The sequence below is a fragment of the Eurosta solidaginis genome, chromosome X, assembly GCF_040869045.1.
Source record: "Eurosta solidaginis isolate ZX-2024a chromosome X, ASM4086904v1, whole genome shotgun sequence".
Lineage (NCBI taxonomy): Eukaryota > Metazoa > Arthropoda > Insecta > Diptera > Tephritidae > Eurosta > Eurosta solidaginis.
In genome coordinates, this window is record NC_090324.1 from 99,341,948 (window position 1) to 99,364,231 (window position 22,284).

Here is a 22,284-nt window from a genome sequence, read left to right on the forward strand (position 1 = left end):
GAATAGTTACTTTTGAATCGTATTTGCAGGGCTGGTAATCAAGTTTTTTGAAACTATACGTGCGCGAGGCTCAACCTTCGACTTTGTGGTGTACAAATGTACCACCGAATGTATAGGCCAAAAAGATTTGTCAAGAACCATATCAAAATATACATCTGGAACTGATATTTTAAATGAAGAAAAATCCCTCACATACTTAAAAACAAATTTATGTGCACTAATGTTAATAGAACCTGTACTATTAATCTTAGCTAAGATATAATTAACGACATCAGACTCCGTCAGAGATGGATGCAATCTTGATACGAAAATTGCCCGTCGGGGCGGCACGGCAGTAACCAACCTAGGACCAACCGGATCTAAATTAGTATCACCCAAATTTCCAGCAACATCAACAATGTTATCGTCATTCGATACAGCGTCATTACCATTTAAAGTACGCGCAGTGTTGCTATCATTTACAATATTTTGGTTATTAACAGCATGAGAAGAGGCAGTGTTCGTAGAAATGTTAGCGCCGGCATTAGCAGTGTTAGTAGCGCAAGGCACTTCGGCAGAGCTAACAGCATCATTGAAATTGCTTTGGACATTAGCAGCAAAAACGGGGCCGGAACTCTTTTTAATGTTAGCGTCGGCAGAATTGTTAACCATGATAGTGCCTTTGTCTTTGTTTCGTTTCTTTTTTTTGCCAGCACTACCCCGCAGTACGCCACCCACCGTTTCATCATAGAGCTTATGTAAATTACTGAGCTCAGAACGTAAAATTTCTAATTCGCCTAATAACCGGTTTTTGTCCGCTTGCAGAGAGTGTATACCGGCAACCGCGCTTGCTTGCTGTGCTCGCAAACTTTTCACTTCGGCAAGAATAGACGATAACATAAAATTTAGATAATTATCATTTACATGTTGTTGCTGTTGTTTTTGTACAGCAATAGCATTGTCATCAACAGCACAATCGCCACAAATATACATCTCATCCGAATTTTTAAAATGATCCAAATCGGCAGCTAAGCTACCAACAACACACTGCAGGTGATAAACTTTTTTACATTTTTCACACTGCACACTGCTTTGAGCGCGTTCAACTCTGTGTCCACAGAAACAGGGCATATTGTTTGTGTAAAACAGCTATGAAGACAAAAACAACGTGTAGACAAGGCAAATAATATGCGAAGCAGACAACTGTCAACAGCTCAAATCAACATACACCTGCACTGCTTTTTAATTTATATTGTTTATATTGTTTTTATTGGGGCGGCCACCGTGGTGTGATGGTAGCGTGCTCCGCCTATCACACCGTATGCCCTGGCTTCAACTCCCGGGCAAAGCAACATCAAAATTTTAGAAATAAGATTTTTCAATTAGAAGAAAATTTTTCTAAGCGGGGTCGCCCCTCGGCAGTGTCTGGCAAGCGCTCCGATTGTATTTCTGCCATGAAAAGCTCTCAGTGAAAACTCATCTGCCTTGCAGATGCCGTTCGGAGTCGGCATAAAACATGTAGGTCCCGTCCGGCCAATTTGTAGGGAAAAATCAAGAGGAGCACGACGCAAATTGGAAGAGAAGCTCGGCCTTAGATCTCTTCGGAGGTTATCGCGCCTTACATTTATTTTTTTTATTTTTTTATATTGTTTATATATAATGAATTGCACGGAATTAATTTAAATCTCCTTTGCACAAATTGTTAATATTTGATTATATTTGTTAATATTTGTTTAGCACAAAATACATTTGTATTACACAAATAGAAAAATATCGTAAAATATCGTAAAACGAAAAACACAGAGCTCTAGTGAAACACGTCCGTACACAGCGATAGACAATTATTGTGTGATGATTTGATAACGGTTGGTTGTACAGGTATAAAGGAATCGAGATATATATAGACTTCCATATATCAAAATCAACAGTATCGAAAAAAAATTTGATTGAGCCATGTCCGTCCGTCCGTCCGTTAACACGATAACTTGAGTAAATTTTGAGGTATCTTGATGAAATTTGGCATGTAGGTTCCTGGGCACTCATCTCAGATCGCTATTAAAAATGAACGATATCGGATTATAACCACGCCCACTTTTTCGATATCGAAAATTTCGAAAAATCGAAAAAGTGCGATAATACATTACCAAAGACGGATAAAGTGATGAAACTTGGTAGCTGAGTTGAACGTATGACGCAGATTAGAAAATTTGTAAAATTTTGGACAATGGGCGTGGCACCGCCAACTTTTAAAAGAAGGTAATTTAGAAGTTTTGCAAGCTGTAATTTGGCAGTCGTGTAAGATATCATGATGAAATTTGGCAGGAACGTTACTGCTATTTCTGTATGTATGCTTAATAAAAATTAGCACAATCGGAGAACGACCACGCCCACTTAAAAAAAAACAAATTTTAAGTCAAATTTAAAAAAAGATTAATATCTTTACAGTATATAAGTAAATTATGTCAACATTTAACTGCAGTAATGATATGGAGCAACAAAATACAAAAATAAAAGAAATTTTCAAAATGGGCGTGGCTCCGCCCTTTTTCATTTAATTTGTCTAGGATACTTTTAATGCCATAAGTCGAACCAAAATTTACCAATACTTGTGAAATTTGGTAGGGGCTAAGATTCTAAGACGATAACGGTTTTCTGTGAAAAAGGGCGAAATCGGTTGAAGCCACTCCCAGTTTTTATACACAGTCGACCTTCCGCTCGGCCGCTAACACGATAACTTGAGCAAACAACGAAATATCTGTACTAAACTCAGTTCACGTAATTATCTGAACTCACTTTATATTGGTATAAAAAATGGCCGAAATCCAACTATGACCACGCCCACTTTTTCGATATCGAAAATTACGAAAAATTAAAAAAAATGCCATAATTCTATACCAAATACGAAAAAAGGGATAAAACATGGTAATTGGATTGGTTTATTGACGCAAAATATAACTTAAGAAAAAAACTTTGTAAAATGGGTGTGGCACCTTCCATATTAAGTAAAATAAAATGAAAAAGTTCTGCAGGGCGAGATCAAAAGCCCTAGGAATCTTGGCAGAAATACTGTTCGTGGTATTACATATATAAATAAATTAGCGGTACCCGACAGATGATGGTCTGGGTCACCCTGGTCCACATTTTGGTCGATATCTCCAAAATGCCTTCATATATACAACTACCAACACTCCTATTTAAAACCCTCATTAATACCTTTAATTTGATACCCATATCGTACAAACACATTATAGGGTCACCCCTGGTACACCTTTATGGCGATATCTCGAAAAGGCGTCCACCTATAGAACTAAGGCCCCTCCCTATTAAAATACTCATTATAACTTTCGTTTGATACCCATATTGTACCAACCCATTCTAGAGTCAACCCTGGTCCACCTTTATAAAGATATCCCGAAAAGGCATCCACCTATAGAACTAAGGCCCACTCCATTTTAAAATTCTCATTAGCACCTTTCACTTGATACCCATATCGTACAAACAAATTCTAGAGTCACCCCTTGTCCACCTTTATGGCGATATCTCGAAAAGGCGTCCACCTATAGAACTAAGGCCCACTCTCTTTTAATATACTCTTTAACACCTTTCATTTGATATCCATATTGTAAAACGCATTCTAGAGTCACCCCTGGTCCACCTTTATGGCGATATCTCGAAAAGGCGTCCACCTATAGAATTAAGACCCACTCCCTTTTAAAATACTCATTAACACCTTTCATTTGATACCCATATCGTACAAACAAATTCTAGAGTCACCCCTGGTCCACCTTTATGGCGATATCTCGAAAAGGCGTCTACCTATAGAACTAAGGCCCACGCCCTTTTAGAATACTCATTAACAACTTTCATTTGATACCCATATCGTACAAACAAATTCTAGAGTCACCTCTGGTCCACCTTTATGGCGATATCTCGAAAAGGCGAACACCTATAGAACTAAGGCACACTCCCTTTTAAAATACTCATTAACTCCTTTCATTTGATACCCATATCGTACAAACAAATTCTAGAGTCACCCCTGGTTCACCTTTATGGCGATATCTCGAAAAGGCGTCTACCTATAGAACCATGGCCCTCTTAAAATACTCTTTAATACCATCCATTTGATACACATGTCATACAAACACATTCCAGGGTTACCCTAGGTTAATTTTCCTACATGGTGATTTTCCCTTACTTTTTCTCCATAGCACTCAAGTGAGTATGTACTGTTCGGTTACACCCGAACTTAGCCTTCTTTACTTGTTATATTTCTCTTTGATACAATCATAATGAAAACTATACATTTTAAATTTAGAAAGTTCTAATACAGTAAAACCAATATGTATCGGTTTATTGTACAGAGTTGACACTTCTTTCAAGTGAATCGCTATTAAATTATTAGAAAATTTGCTTTGACTATGGAAATTTGGTTTTGCTATTAAAGCCCTAGCACCTGATTTCTTCCTACCACTTCCCCCAATACTAGTATTTTCCCAATCTTGTACTAATTTAACATCTACTCTTTTATCTACATTTTCCATAGTTTTCCTATACACAGCATTATTCAATAATTTAAAGAAATTTTCCTCAAATTTATTTGCTGCTAATGTTCTATGATAATTATTTAAATCAATATATTTTTTTAGCCAATCTGATTGATTAATTGTAGAATTCTATGAATTTTCTTTAATACAAGTCCATGTTTAATACATTGTTGTAAATTTATATAATGAATAATATATTTTATTTTGTTTCTCAAATACCAAACAACTTTCAGTTTTTCATTGAGCCAACTTTTTTATTTTCAAAACAAAATGGTAAATCATTATGAATATTGTGATTGGATATGGGATAATCTAAATCTACTTCTAATATGTATCCGACTAAAGAATCTTCTGGTATGCTAAAAACGTTAAACTCCTCTACGTTTTCAATCCATTCAAAATTATTATGAGGTAGATATTGTGACATAGCATAACCAAACAAATTATTAACATCTAAATAAATTATATAATTTGAAGACTTAGTCGCATCGTAATCACTTAAATATTTATTGTTAGCAACTGAACGCCATTTGCAACATTGACCAATCCCGCCCCTAATTCCCGACATTATAAAATTATGCATGTTTTCATCAGTAAACAATTCTAATTCTATTCTAGTTATTTTGAGCATTGCGTCCCAAGATAATCCTGGAGATGTATAATATTGATAAGGGTCTAGTCGATAAATTCCTTTACATACTTTTCTAAAATTTTCAAAAATGTCACTGAGGAGTAGTATTAGTACTTTTAGATATAATAATAAATAATGCAATAAATTGGAACAATTAAATGTTGTCCAAACATTTTGCACATGCTGATAATCATCGATACTACACGATTCATTTGATAATTTATTAAAGAAATGTGAACGATCAGGTAATTGTGTTTCATTGAGACGTTCTTCTGAATCTAATAGCGTTTTCTTTTCTGAAATAAATTGTTGCCTAAGTAAATGGTAAAGCCTTATAGCGTTTTCTTTTCTGGCTATAGTGTTACGCTTTTTGTACGCCGCGCAAGGGTTGTTGTTCTATTCTAAAAAACAGGCAACGTCTTTACGTGGTATTTCGTCCTTTTGTGAAAATTGTTGTCTGCTCGCAACGCAAAAGCGTTACACTTTTACCCTGTATAAAATGGCAGTGTGGCAGTGCATCTCTGTGAAACTCTCAATTCGCTCTTGAGTTCCACATATACTCTGTTAATATGAGAGTACAGATCACCTGCCAGATTGCGCATTCACGAGTTTAAAATTGCTTCGTTCTGTGCATCTACGTCACAGTTGACTGCTTGAGCGAATGAAAGAAAGAGAGCAAAAAGCAAGAGCTAAAGGAAAATGACGTAAGGATTGCCCATTAAAAAGAGATGATCTAATGTTTACATACGCAATACGCAATCTTTTTGTGTGATTTGTGATATGACTGAATGTGGTGAGATGAAATGTTCTTTGTATGCACTATAAATGTTGACAATTTTCTGGGGTAGGAGTAACACAGAGTATTTGTGGAACTCAAGAGCGAATTGAGAGTTTCACAGAGTTGAACTGCCACACCGCCATTTTATAAAGGGTAAAAGTGTAACGCTTTTGCGTTGCGAGCAGGCAAAAACTTTCACAAAAGAACGAAATACCCCGTAAAGGCATTCCCTGTTTTTTAGAATAGAACAACAACCCTTGCGCGGCGTTCAAAAAGCGTAACACTATAGCCAGAAATGAAAACGCTATAAGTAGTCATATGGAAAAATACTTTTACGTTTCATTAAATCAAAGTGATGATCATTGGGGGAATAAGCCTTTGTTATTTCTAAATCATTATTACTTAAATTCTTAGCTAAACTGTCTAAGCTAGAAGGCATGAATCGAAATGAATCTAACGGCTGAATTCTGTAATTCAGTCTCATCTCAAGTCTCTAAATTTGAGATTTTCCTTTAGAGACAATCTTTGTGACTTGAGATGATTTCGGTATTCAGTAAACGAAAGTCACAAAAACAATTCACCATATCAACGAAATTCACCAAAATGACAATTTACTCATACATTGAACAAATAATATAGCAATGCATTTTGTCAACATAACGCTAGGTGGTATTGTGGCTGAGTTTGCTAAAACGCCGTTCACAACTTTTATACAAAATCCCAAAGTGTGTCGGTTCGAATCTCAGCGGCGCCACATTAGAGTTCGATGTTTTTTAAGTATTTCCTGTTTTTTAATTTTTTCTATGCTTATTTTAATTTGAGGAATAAAAAAAATATATTTAAAGCGTTTTTCGCAAATAATTTTCATACTTTTTCTGAAAATTTCACGTTTTTTGATCTGCCCCGGCCCAGCTCACAAATTAGTGATTGCTTTTGTGAGGCTGGAGACGCGAGACAGCTTACAGAATGGCAAATTGTCTCAAAAGTGATTTTCACCCCAAATAGTCTCTAATAGTGACTAGAGACGGCTTACTGAATTCACGTGTAAAAATTTCAGTTCAACGGTATCTTTATTATTCACATATATTCTCTTTGATATTAAAATATACAACTCTTTGTTTAAGGGAATAATATTTATATCCCCCTCTACAGATGACAACTCTTTAATAAATAAATGGCAATCATATTTAGATAAATTATGAAAAAATATTGGAATAAAATTTGATATCTGATATTCTAAATTACATTTATTATGTGCTGGACCTCTATATTTACCAGTTAAATGGCAATGGTCTGCTACCCTATCATTTAATAAAAGTTCCATTCCAAAAATATGACAAACTATATCCTTGTTTTGACGTCTAAGTTGATTGGCAGTTAATGGATGCATTCTAACTGTTTTACTCAAATATAGGTGATAAATATCTAAAACATCATCGAAAATACTTTAAAAAAAAAATGTTTTGGAGCATCAGCAACGCTGTATATTTCAAAAGGATTCAGTTGGTTATTATATGAGCACTTAATCAAATAACAATAGGCATAAGGAATATGTGCTTGCACACATTGAGTCCTACTAGAATTTTGAATATCTATTGGTTTTAGAATACATTCGAAATCTGCATATATAGTAAATGGTACATCTTATTTTTTTTTTTGAAATTTTCAAATTTTAGCATTCTTTTCTCAGGTGTAGTCATGCGTTATAATCAGTGGAGCAGAGCTCACAGAGTATATTAACATTGATTGGATAACGGTTGGTTGTACAGGTATAAAGGGATCGAGATATATATAGACTTCCATATATCAAAATCATCAGTATCGAAAAAAAATTTGATTGAGCAATGTCCGTCCGTCCGTCCGTTAACACGATAAATTGAGTAAATTTTGAGGTATCTTGATGAAATTTGGTATGTAGGTTCCTGGGTACTCATCTCAGATCGTTATTTAAAATGAACGATATCGGACTATCAACGCGCCCACTTTTTCGATATCGAAAATTTCGAAAAATCGAAAAAGTGCGATAACTCATTACCAAAAACGGTTAAAGCGATGCAAATTTGTAGGTGAGTTGAACGTATGACGCAGAATAGAAAATTTTTAAAATTTTGGACAATGGGCGTGGCACCGCCCACTTTTAAAAGAAGGTAATTTAGAAGTTTTGCAAGCTGTAATTTGGCAGTCATTGAAGATATCATGATGAAATTTGGCAGGAACGTTACTGTTATTTCTATATGTATGCTTAATAAAAATTAGCCCAATCGGAGAACGACCACGCTCACTTAAAAAAAAAATTTTTAAGTCAAATTTTAAAAAAAAGTTAATATCTTTACAGTGTATAAGTAAATTATGTCAACGTTCAACTCCAGTAATGATATGGAGCAACAAAATACAAAAATAAAAGTATAACAACCCTACCTTGCAGTTAATACTTTGTATCAATACTATTTGTAACATATCTGTAAAACGTACTATTCATGTTAATTAGCAACCCCATTGTACATATGTAAATGCAATACTGTTATGTATGTTTGTTTAATGGTGTGTTCAGTTTATGCTTATATTTAAGAATTCATGAGCTTAACACCGGCTTATAATAATTGAATTTCAATTATTATGTTTTCTAAGAGAAACTGAAAAGAAAGAAACACTTACTGGCATATTGCGATGGACCATTTCGAAAACCGCCAAGGTAATCATCATCAGGCAATTTTGTGATGTTATCAAAGGTTTCACCGGGATTCGAACCGTGAATCACATGGTGAAACTGCTGTAGCCTTTAACCACTAGGCCATCCTGCTGGTATTTGTTTTCATGCTTAATTCAGTTGTCCTCATTTCTACACTAACAACACAATTGAGACATTTTGTCTCTGTGTTGATTTGTGTGCCATGTAGATTTGTTTTTGTAAAGTTCTTCTTCGTTGCGAATTAGAAGCTTTGTAAACTCGGGCTCAGTTGTACATATTGATGTATGTTTGTTTAATGGTGTGTTCAGTTTATGCTTATATTTAATAATTCATGAGCTTAACACCGGCTTATAATAATTGAATTTCAATTATTATGTTTTCTAAGAGAAACTGAAAAGAAAGAAACACTTACTGGCATATTGCGATGGACCATTTCGAAAACCGCCAACGAAATCATCATCAGGCAATTTTGTAATGTTATCAAATGTTTCACCGGGATTCGAACCGTGAATCACATGGTGAAACTGCAGTATCCTTTAACCACTAGTCCATACTGCTGGTATTTGTTTTCATGCATGAAATTCAATTATTATAAGCCGGTGTTAAGCTCATGAATTCTTAAATATAAGCAATACTGTTATGTTAGTTAAGTATTGTGGCTTGATAAATTGCTCGTCATCATAAAATTTAATCGGCTTCGAGCTTGCGCCAAGTGAGGTTCTCGTCCAATATTGCTTCGGATAGTTCTTCACATTAAAACAAATTCGAAGGTGATTGTATGCATGTGTTTTTTTTATACAATAACCACTCGTGTAAACGTATTCCGTTTTTTTGATACAATTATACAATAAATACCGAATTGCTGACAAACGAACCTGTATGAAATATTCTTTAGAAAGCGCAAGCAAGGAGAACGATACATTGGCGCCCAACTTAGTGGCCAGCAGTTCGGCAAACAACAACAAGAACGAAGGCGAAGTAACAGCAGAGGTCGAACGTAACAAAATGGCAATACAAGCGCCAATAAATGTGGGTCATTTACACAATGCACTGCCCGTTTCCGTGGACAACGAGACCCATCAGCAGTGGAGGAGTTTATTGCAGCGATCACAGTTTATAAAGACAAAGAGACAATTTCTGACGCAGATGCTCTACGCGGTATGCCACTTCTACTGGAAGATTATGCGGCGACCTGGTGGATTGGTGTAAAAGACACTGTGGTAAATTTCAACGACGTTATTGACCTTATTCGCACTACATTCTGTCCCCCACTGCTTGATTGGAACAATTTTTTAAACATATTTGAGCATAAACAACTGTAACGTAGCGTTACAATAAACCACTTGTACTTATGCTTGTATAGCATAGTCAACAACCACTAATAGCAAACCAATGAAAAAGCACAATAATGATGCGTTGACTTCTCAACCAGTTTCTATAGCATAGCCAAAAACCACTTGTATAGCATAGTCAACAACCACTGATAGCAAACGAATGAAAAAGCACAATAATGGTGCGTTGACTTCTCAACCAGTTTGCGGCACCACCCATATAAACATTGAATTTGCATTTTTGCAATTCAGTCCTCGCAGGTGAGCCAGAGGGAGTGGTTGTCTTTTTAAAGACAAAATTGCCACTCCGGCTAGCTAGCCGAGTGGAAGGGGGCGCTGTCATGGCGCGTGTCACCCTCCACCAGAGTTGGACGACGCGAGTGGTGTCTTCGGACTATCCTTCCCTCCGTCGCCCACCCTGGTGTTGAGCGGCCCGCTGCATTAATGACCAAATAACCCCCCTCCCCCGCGGCTCGGACTGAGCGGAAGGGGCGCTGTCATGGCGCGAGTCACCCTTCACCTGGGCTGGACGACGCGAGTGGTGTCTTCGGACTATCCTTCCCTCCGTCGCCCACCCTGGTGTTGAGCGGCCCGCTGCCTTAATGACCAAATAACCCCCTCCCCCCTCAGCTCTGATTTTAGTAGGCTGGCCGGAGCGGAGGAACCACTCCCTCTAGTTAGCTGGGGAGAAGAGGGTGCGGCCGTGGCGCGAGTCACCCCCTGCTGCACCAGGATGACGCGAGTGGTGTCTTCGGACTACCCTTCCCTCCGTCGTCCTGGTCTGGTAAGGAATGACTCGCCGCCCGAACGACCGCACGACCCCCTCTCCGCAGCTCTGGTTTCGGCCGTGAGCCGATGCGTGCGCACAAGGGGCTACCGCTGTGCCGTTAAGGTGAACTTCCCCTCCGCCACGGGTCGACCCACGGTGCCTCGGCTGGTACAACCCCACCCCCCTTACGCACCTTCTACTAGTGTGCAAGTAGGGAGGCGGGGGTGTCCAGCGGTGAAACCAGCACTAACCCGAGTCCTCGCAGTTTCTCCCGCAGGTGACTGACCCCGCCGATTACCGAGCCTGCCGAAGACGTTCGATCAGCCCGATCCTGCCGAAGCCGACCGACCAATACAAGTCCGCTGGTACGTCCATCCTATCCCGCCCGGAACACGCTGCCGCTGTCCAGGTAAACCCCGTCGCCAGCCCATCTCCCCTCTCACCACGGCCCTGGTACGCGCTCCGTAGCCCACCGCCGCATCGTCGCCCCTCTGGTGCCGCCGCTGCTACGACGACCGTTGGCCGTTCGCCATCCTACCGCCGTTAAGCAGCTGCATCCGTCCCGCCACTGCGACGACGACCGTTGGCCGCTTGCCATCCTACCGCAGTTAAGCCGTTGCTTCTATCCCGCCGCTGCTTCCGTACCGCCGTACCAGTCCGTCCGTTACCCGACCGTTCAGCCGCCCTACCGAGCCTCCGTTAGTCGACGCTCCGCCCCCCTCGCCATCTTGCGACGGAAAGCTGCTGTCCGCCTAATATCTCCAGCCGTGTGTGCGTGTGTTCGTAACACATAAATATTGTGTATTTATTCAGTAGGGGTTTGTGGGACTTTTACTCGACTCTGGATTGACTGAGCGTTACCCCAGCCTTAGACAAAACCCACCTCATAAATGGCACCCGAGCAGGGACCCTCCTCCGCAGGTGACCGTGGAAAAACAACTGCAACCACCACCAACACTGCCGGGGCGGGTTCAGCGAACACATCGCTAGAAACAACACACACACAGGCTCCGGAAGGCACGCTGCTGAACCCCGACTCGCTCAATTGGATCTACCTACTTAGGAAGGAGAAGCTGATCGAGGAGTGTAAGGAACACCGAATCGACGTGGAAGGCCAAACCGTAGCCGAGCTGCGTCGCGCCCTTAGTACTTACGTGCGAGCGAAACGAGCCAGGAAATCCAGTGAAGACCTGTTGAAAGAGCTGGAACGAGAAGTGAACGAGGAAGAGGGGAAGTTCGCTACGCTACCCCCGCCAACAACAAAGCCGATCCCTACAATCCAGATCCACAGCCCACAGCCGCACGGAGGAAAGGGAGAGAACGCATTACCGAAACGAGACGAAATGAGCGACGGTGAACTTATGAATACCGTTCGCCGCTGGGACTTGCATTTTTCGGGGGAGGAGTCACTGCACGAATTTCTTGAGAGGATAGAGGAGCTTGCCGAATGCTACCGCATCCCCGTCGACCGACTCCTCCCAACACTGCCGGAGCTTCTACGTGGGAAAGCACTGCAATGGTACCGCGTCCGTAAGCAACACATACACCGCTGGAGCGATCTGCGGAGGGAGGTGCAAAATTTTTTTCTACCTAAGCGACACATACGACACTTGGAAGAGGCCATCCGACAACGCAAACAGCAAGGCCGAGAGAAGGCCAAGGACTACATCCTCGCACTGGAAACGCTGATCCGCCAACACCCGACGATGTGCGAAGAGAATCACCTCGAACGGATCTATGATGGTCTACGCGTGGAATACCGCCTTTTCGTCAAACGCAGCGAGTTTAGGACGATCGAGGAGCTCCTGGAGCTAACGGAAGAGTATGTGCTGTTAAGAGGCGAGGAAGCGAAACAGGGAAAAATGGTGGCACACAGCCTATACCACCTACCCATGGAATACGACAGCAAAGAGTGCTGTTGGCGCTGCAAGGAACGCGGACACCACCGCTTCCCCTGGAGGAAGTTCTGCTCCCGGTGTGGCCAAGACAACATCCTCTCCAGGGACTGCCCATGCCCTCCGACGAGCCCAATTACCGAGAACGCATCCCGAACGCCATCCAACGCTATTAGAGGAAGCCGCCAAGCACCGTACGTCCGACCAGAGAAGCCGAGGGAACCACCCGCCAGCAAATCAACCGCAAAAACACAGGTAGATGGCCGATTCTATATACCAGTGGTCATCGAGGACATGAGCGTGCGCGCACTAGTGGACACCGGCGCCACCCTATCCTATGTAGATGACACCGTACGGAAACACCTAGAAAAGAACAACATCAAGGCACGCATCAACAAGCGAAGTATCCAGCTGGCAGACCAAACGTGCGTCTTTACCTCGAATTCCTACCCGGCAAGGATTGTGTATCAAGGACGAGCCACAGACGCGATGCTGTCCGTTATCCCAAACTTGGCCGAACAGGTAATCCTCGGAATGGACTTCCTAAGAAAGAGGGGAATCATACTCACGCTGGATGGCCAGCCGCTAGAGGCCACCGTGACCAAGAGAGCACCCGAACTGGATACGCTATGTACATTGACGAGCCGAGAACACCTGAGCGACGAACAAAACACGGAACTGGGAAACTTCCTGGCGCATCACCAAAAGCGGTTTGGCGAAATCATCGGACCAAGCACTGCAGCCGAGCATACGATTCGTCTCAAACACAACCGACCGCTGAAGCAACGATACTACCCCCGCAACCCGGCCATGCAACAAGTAATCAACGAAGAGGTAGACGAGTTATTAGCCGGAGGAAGAATAGAACCATCACGAAGCGCGTACAGCTCGCCAATCGTGCTAGTCCGCAAAAAACAGGGCACGTGGAGGATGTGCATAGATTACCGTCAGCTCAACGCCGCCAGCGAACCAGACGCTTACCCGTTGCCGCAAATTGGAGCCATTCTCGACCAGCTGAAAGAGGCGAAATTCATCTCGACCATTGACTTGAAGAACGGCTACTGGCAAATCCCGCTCGCCAGAGCATCCCGACCATACACCGCATTTACAGTTCCTGGCAGAGGGTTGTTCCAGTGGAAAGTTATGCCATTTGGCCTACACTCTGCTCCGGCTACCTTTCAACGCGCTCTGGATTCGATACTTGGACCCGAACTCCAACCAAAAGTTTTCGCCTACCTGGACGATATCATCGTATTGGGAGATACCTTCGCAGAACACTTGGCGATCTTGAGGGAAGTGTTCGAGCGCCTACAAAGACACAAGATGCAAGTAAACTTCGAAAAGTGCAGCTTCGTCCAGCAACAACTCCATTACCTAGGACACATCATCAGTTCGAAAGGAATTCACACCGATCCAGCAAAAGTATCCGCTGTACAGGAGATGCCCGCACCGAAAACGCTCAAAGAGCTCCGCCGTTTTCTTGGACTCGCGTCTTGGTACCGCTGCTTCGTGGCAGACTTCTCTACGCTCGCCGCGCCGCTTAACCAACTGCTGAAAAAGGGACAAGTCTGGAAATGGGAGGCGCAACAAAATCACGCTTTCCAAGCGCTCAAGGATAAGCTTTCCAGCGCGCCAATACTTTGTTGTCCGGACTTCTCTCGACCGTTTTTTCTCCAGACCGACGCGAGCGGAGAGGGCCTGGGCGTCGTGCTCTATCAACGCCATTCCGACCACGAAAACGTAGTAGCTTACGCCAGCCGAAGCCTAACCCAGCTGGAAAAACGATACTCGGCCACCGAACAGGAATGCCTCGCCGTGCTATGGGGTATCCGTAAGATGAGACCGTACCTGGAGGGGTATCACTTCACCGTCATCACCGACCACCACTCACTAAAATGGCTGCACTCGCTCCAAAACCCCTCTGGACGTCTGGCAAGATGGGCACTGGAATTGCAACAATATAATTTCGAGATAGAATACCGAAAAGGAGCACAGAACGTGGTAGCCGACGCACTCTCCCGCTGGCCGCTACAACACGCCGATGACGACATTTTGTACACCATAACCAACGGAACAAACGACTGGCACGAGAGGAAAGCAAGACAGGTGCGGGAAAAACCTCAAGCACATCCAGATTACCAGATCGTCGATAACCGACTCTTCCGCCACATTTCCCCGAGAAATCAACTCTCGCGGTCACCGCAATGGAAGCTGTGCATCCCAGACGACCGACGAAAGGACGTACTACAAGAAGTCCACGACGCCGCCGCCGCCGGACATCTCGGGGTGAAGAAAACGCTTAAGAGAGCACAACAGAACTATTACTGGCCCGGGATGTTCCGCGATGTTCTCAAACACGTACGGAAGTGTATCAGATGCGCAGAATACAAAGTCGAGCAAAGACGCCCAGCAGGATTGATGGCAACCATGCAATCATCACGGCCGTGGGAAATAGTAACCGCTGACTTCGTGGGACCACTGCCCCGTTGCAAGGAAATACTTGTCTCCTCGTCATGGTGGATAAATTCTCCAAGTGGGTGGAGTTGATCCCAGTGCGCCAAGCGACAACGTCAAGCGTAATCAAAGCACTCCAAGAAAGAGTCATATACCGATTTGGCTGCCCGAAAACCTTCCTCACCGACAATGGTAAACAATTCGTCGGGAAGGCATTAGCAGCGTTTTTGAACGACCACCGCATCGATCACAAGTTTACGGCAGCTTACGCCCCGCACGAAAACCCCACCGAGCGAACCAACCGAGTCGTGAAAACCATGATAGCTCAGCGATGCAAGGACGACCACCGCGCCTGGGACCAGGAGATTCCGCAAATAGCATTCGCGATAAACACGGCTAGCCACGAGTCCACAACAGCATCAGCAGCAGAAATCAACTTCGGTAGAGACCTTACAGCACCGCAGCAAGTGCGCACGGATGGAGCAGTACCAGCAGAGCCACCAACCGTACCACCGTCCATCACCAAGTTATGGGACGATATAAAAAGGCACCTAGCCAAAGCTTCAAAGCAACAGAAAAAACACTACGACTTACGCAGACGGCAATGGAAGCCACGCATAGGCGAGCAGGTGATGAAAAGGGACCACCCACTCTCATCCGCGGCCGACAAACTCGCCCAGAAGTTAGCACCAAAATTTTCCGGCCCATATTTGGTGGTGGAATATGTTTCCACGAACACGGTGAAAGTAGGCCACCCGGGGCAAACAAAGCAACAACACGCGCACTTGCAAGATTTAAAGCCGTACGAATTCTAAACAACCCTCGTTTTGCTTACTCATTGCAGGAACCAAACCGTTCAACAATGAGTCGAAAACAGCGGCAACCCACACCACCGGACTCACCGAAACCGATACGACCGTGGCGCCCGCCGTTTGAGGCAACAGTGTGGCCGGCAAACAAACCGAAGATTCAGAGAATCCAAATTTTTCATGGGCCACCAATAGAGCAACTAATGGCCATAAAAGAAGACCCACAACCAGAGCCACAGGGACGGAGCACCGAATACATCGAAACAAAGAAATCGTCATACGAAGAGGGGCACCCCGATACCGAACAATTTTTCGGGGAACTAAAACTAAAACGCCCGTCAAAACTGAGCAAAAAGTGCTGGAAATTCTATTGGAAGAACCAGCGCGTCAAGGTGAAGATGATGGGCGAGAACCGGGCGAAAGTCTCGCTGATGGGAATCAACCGAATGGTACAAGTCGAATGAGACAGCAAGAGAAGAGGCCGCCGCATTTCTTTTTTATATTTTTATATTTTCATACCTTCTACAAAAACTTGTTAGATTTAAGTCAGAAATGAATTGTAAATTATTTTCACAAAAAAAAAAAAAAAAAAAAAAAAAATATATATATATATATATACAAATACATACATATCTACATAACATTAAAAGGGGAACAAGAGAAGTACGACAACGGACACAGTTTAGTACGACTCCACCCCCGACAAAAAAAAAAACAAAAACAATTACAATAACATTAACTCTGTTAAATATAAGTGGAATGACTCTGTATATTTTTGGAAAAAAAATTTTTTTTTTAAATAAAGTGCTTCGCCCACATGCACACCGGCACAAGACCTAGGCCATGCCTGGAGATCCATCTTTCCCCACCGCAGCTTTCCGTCAACCGAAGTGGGAGGGGGACTGTAACGTAGCGTTACAATAAACCACTTGTACTTATGCTTGTATAGCATAGTCAACAACCACTAATAGCAAACCAATGAAAAAGCACAATAATGGTGCGTTGACTTCTCAACCAGTTTCTGTAGCATAGCCAAAAACCACTTGTATAGCATAGTCAACAACCACTGATAGCAAACGAATGAAAAAGCACAATAATGGTGCGTTGACTTCTCAACCAGTTTGCGGCACCACCCATATAAACATTGAATTTGCATTTTTGCAATTCAGTCCTCGCAGGTGAGCCAGCGGGAGTGGTTGTCTTTTTAAAGACAAAATTGCCACTCCGGCTAGCTAGCCGAGTGGAAGGGGGCGCTGTCATGGCGCGGGTCACCCTCCACCAGAGTTGGACGACGCGAGTGGTGTCTTCGGACTATCCTTCCCTCCGTCGCCCACCCTGGTGTTGAGCGGCCCGCTGCCTTAATGACCAAATAACCCCCCTCCCCCGCGGCTCGGACTGAGCGGAAGGGGCGCTGTCATGGCGCGAGTCACCCCTCACCTGGGCTGGACGACGCGAGTGGTGTCTTCGGACTATCCTTCCCTCCGTCGCCCACCCTGGTGTTGAGCGGCCCGCTGCCTTAATGACCAAATAACCCCCTCCCCCCTCAGCTCTGATTTTAGTAGGCTGGCCGGAGCGGAGGAACCACTCCCTCTAGTTAGCTGGGGAGAAGAGGGTGCGGCCGTGGCGCGAGTCACCCCCTGCTGCACCAGGATGACGCGAGTGGTGTCTTCGGACTACCCTTCCCTCCGTCGTCCTGGTCTGGTAAGGAATGACTCGCCGCCCGAACGACCGCACGACCCCCTCTCCGCAGCTCTGGTTTCGGCCGTGAGCCGATGGGTGCGCACAAGGGGCTACCGCTGTGCCGTTAAGGTGCACTTCCCCTCCGCCACGGGTCGACCCACGGCGCCTCGGCTGGTACAACCCCACCCCCCTTACGCACCTTCTACTAGTGTGCAAGTAGGGAGGCGGGGGTGTCCAGCGGTGAAACCAGCACTAACCCGAGTCCTCGCAGTTTCTCCCGCAGGTGACTGACCCCGCCGATTACCGAGCCTGCCGAAGACGTTCGATCAGCCCGATCCTGCCGAAGCCGACCGATCAATACAAGTCCGCTGGTACGTCCATCCTATCCCGCCCGGAACACGCTGCCGCTGTCCAGGTAAACCCCGTCGCCAGCCCATCTCCCCTCTCACCACGGCCATGGTACGCGCTCCGTAGCCCACCGCCGCATCGTCGCCCCTCTGGTGCCGCCGCTGCTACGACGACCGTTGGCCGTTCGCCATCCTACCGCCGTTAAGCCGCTGCATCCTTCGCGCCGCTGCTACGACGTCCGTTGGCCGTCCGACATCCTACCGCCGTTAGGCCGCTGCATCCGTCACGCCGCTGCTACTACGACCGTTGGCCGTTCGCCACCCTACCGCCGTTAAGCCGCTGCATCCGTCACGCCGCTGCTACGACGTCCGTTGGCCGTCCGTCATCCTACCGACGTTAAGCCGCTGCATCCGTCCCGCCACTGCGACGACGACCGTTGGCCGCTTGCCATCCTACCGCAGTTAAGCCGTTGCTTCTATCCCGCCGCTGCTTCCGTACCGCCGTACCAGTCCGTCCGTTACCCGACCGTTCGGCCGCCCTACCGAGCCTCCGTTAGTCGACGCTCCGCCCCCCTCGCCATCTTGCGACGGAAAGCTGCTGTCCGCCTAATATCTCCAGCCGTGTGTGCGTGTGTTCGTAACACATAAATATTGTGTATTTATTCAGTAGGGGTTTGTGGGACCTTTACTCGACTCTGGATTGACTGAGCGTTACCCCAGCCTTAGACAAAATCCACCTCATACAACAAATGCGTGAACCAACAGACAGTTTTATCTGTAAGAAACGATTACTGTTGTCGCAGTTGAGCGATACCATCAGCGAAGCAGTACAACTGCGTATGATTTACGGTCTATTATCTGTTAGGATAAGAGAACGAGTGCGTCGCGATAAAGCTTCGACGTTTGACGAATTAATATCGCATTGTAGAGATGCAGAAATGTTTTTATCCGAAACAAAGCATCTCACAACAGCATCAAATGAAAAAGGTGAAACTGGGGATGAGCCGAAGAGGTGCTCGTTCTGCAGATTGCGTGGCCATACTGTAGATTTTTGCTTTAAAAAGAAAAGAGGGCAACAGTCGCAGCAGGCCGAACAACAACAAGAATCTACACAAAGTTCAAGTGTAGCACTGCCTCATGCTAAACGCGCAGCCACTTTTGCATGCTATGGCTGTGGCGCACCGGGGGTGTACCGCGCAAACTGCCCGAAATGCTCTGGGCGTAGCAAGGAAAGCCCGAAATATTTGTCGTTTAACTCTGGATCTACCACTGTTATTGGCAGATCAATTCCGTCCGTCCATGTTGAAATGATGGGACTAAAAGGGGAAGCTATATTTGACACGGGTGCAAAAACCAGCGTTGCTAGCGCAAATTAAAAGAAAATTCTTAGTAGTAAGGGGTGTATATTCCAAGAGGTAATGGCTGACGTCGCCTTAGCAGATGGCACCACAACTACTCAAAGGGTGCAATCCACTATTTGTGACATAACCATTGGCAGTAGGGTGAGGAAAATTCGGCTCATATCACTGCCAAATGCTATGAAAAATCGTACGTTGATCGGAGCTGACTTTATGGAGCAGTCAGGAATCGTCCTTAATCTCCTACAGCGATTTTGGTATTTTGATGAAGAACCAAAGGTGAAATACGATTTTGTTAAACCAGATAACAGTCAAATATTTGCAATGCACATCGCTGGAGCACATGTGGTGACGAACCATTACGAGTCGACTTCAAAAGCTCTTAACAAATGCTCTAACTTTCTGCAATATATTGACAAGTGTACAAAAAGTCAAGCGATGACAATCCGCCTGAAACTTGCCCAGAGACGAATTATGTACCACTCTTAAAAGAAAGTGGCCACCCTAAAATGACTATTCACCAGGCGTGGTGCAAGATATTTTTAGAAGTTCGTTGCCTATTGGGGAGATAACTCCCGAGAATACATCGCGTTTGTTTGCACAACCTATCAAAATTAAGGAACCCTTAGAGGATTACGATAAATATATCGCTGAAAACTTCCTCCCTATATATATGATGGAAGTAAAAGACCAAGAAAAACGAAGATGTAGCTTAACAAACGAACAGAATGTAGAGCTGGATGCATTGCTTCGGGCGAACGCCGACATATTTGGAGAACCAACTTCGGCAACGCCGTTGATCACACATCGGATCGACACGGGCGAACATCCCCCAGTCGCTTTGCCACCATACCGCATATCGCCACAACGTAAAGAAGAACTAAAACATGAAATAGCTAAGATGTTGGAGAAAGGAGTGATTATTGAGTGCGAATCACCATGGGCTGCTCCTGTAGTAATTGTACCGAAGAAGACAGGGGAGATACGTATCTGTATTGACTACAGGGAACTAAATGCCATAACGAAGGCAGATCGGTATCCCCTGCCCCGAATTGATGACTTACTGCAAGCAGCGAAAACGACTAATTTCATGTCAACATTAGATTTACAGTCTGGTTATTGGCAGATTGGGGTTGAGGAGAGTGATCAAGATAAAACGGCATTCGTCGCACCATTCGGCATGTACAAATTTACACGAATGCCTTTTGGTTTACGTAACGCACCAGCTACGTTCCAGCGTCTAATAGACCGACTTAAACTATCGTTAAACAGTCAAGTTCTTCTTGCGTACTTAGATGACATTATTTTGTGCTCAAATAGTTTCAATGAACACTTGGCACAGCTGAAACAACTTTTCGGCCCTTTACGACAATTTGGCCTGAAGGCAAACTTCGATAAGTGTTATTTTACGTGCCACGAAGTTAAGTATTTGGGGCACATATTGACTCCAAATGGTATAATGGTTGACCCACAGAAAGTTGAAGCGATAGTACTACGAAAAGCTCCGAAGAATGCTAAAGAGTTGCTGTCGTATCTTCAGACTTGCTCTTGGTACAGGCGTTTTGTTCCCCAGTTTGCGGACATCGCAAAGCCATTATCACAATTAATAAAGAAAAATGCTGTCTGGTCATGGACGAATAAGCAACAATCGGCGTTCGACGAGTTGAAAAGATTATTGACGACATCACCCATTCTGAAACAAGCCGACGAAAACCGACCATATATTTTAAACACCGATGCAAGTGGGTATGCATTTGGGGGCAGTATTACTCCAGGGGGAGGGAGCAGATGAGCATCCTATCGAATACGCGAGTAGACTACTGTCAAAAGCTGAAAGAAATTATTCAACGATCGAAAGAGAGGCCTTAGCAATCGTTTGGGCCGTGCAGAAGTACCGCGGGTATATAGATGGATCCGAGGTAACCCTCATTACGGATCATCAACCACTTAAATGGCTAATGAGCCTGACGTCTCCTTTTGGACGCCTAGCATGTTGGGCCTTAACCTTACAACCGTATAATCTAAGTATCGACTATAAACTGGGAAGAACTAATGTGGTGGCTGATATGCTATCAAGGCTGCCTTGTAGAGAAGAACATGGATCAGAAGAAACTTGTCATATATGTTCGTTTGATGTGGAACTCCCCCGAAGAGGAGCGAAAGATATTAGAGAAGGCCAACTTGATGACCCTGAACTAAAAAGTATTATTGAATGCTTTGAAAAGAACACTGGCGATGCCGTTCATTGGGTTAAGAGAGGGTACACGATGACTGATGGTGCACTCTACTGCTATCATGACGAAGAGAATGGGGACGCGCAGTTAGTTATCCCTAAGAAGGAACGAACGGCGATATTAGAGCAATATCATTACAAAGATACAGCCGGCCATTACGGAATCGACCGAACCTCCTATAAAATCACTTCTCGCTATTACTGGCCTGGCATTCGAAAAGATATAGAAACACACGTTAAGAATGCTATCGACTGTCAGCGGTATAAAGCGACTAATCTTAAGCCAATGGGGCTGTATCAAACGATATCTAGTAACCAGCGATTTGAAGCAATCGCTATCGATTTATTTGGACCACTGCCTATCGACGAAAAGGGGTTTCAATGGATTTTCATTGTAGAAGATATTGCTAGTCATTGGGTCGAACTCTTTACCCTGGCTGAAGCAAGCGCCGAAAATTGTGCTAAAGTTTTGATCGACGAGGTATTCTTGAGATACGGAATCCCAAGGAAGGTTATTAGTGACAACGGGGTCCAGTTTGTGTCCGGAGTGATGCAGAAGGTTGCCTTTTGCCTTAACATACAGCAAGTATTTACGCCCGTATATCACCCACAGGCGAATCCTGTAGAGAGGAAGAACCGCGACTTGAAGACACAATTGGCCATACTGGTTGGGAGACGGCACCGCAATTGGGCAGAAAGAATACCAGCTATACGTTTCGCCATGAATACCACACGCTGTCAAAGCAATGGCTTTACTTCGGCTTACCTTACATTTGGGCGACAGTTG

The 22,284-nt window shown here is 44.2% G+C and overlaps 1 protein-coding gene across 10 annotated transcripts in view; it reads left to right on the plus strand.

Moving 5' to 3' along the window:
• bt (projectin protein bent) overlaps positions 1–22,284 on the plus strand; it is a 3,328,983-nt gene that overhangs the window by 1,692,200 nt on the left and 1,614,499 nt on the right. The gene's annotated exons all lie outside the window — the stretch shown is intronic.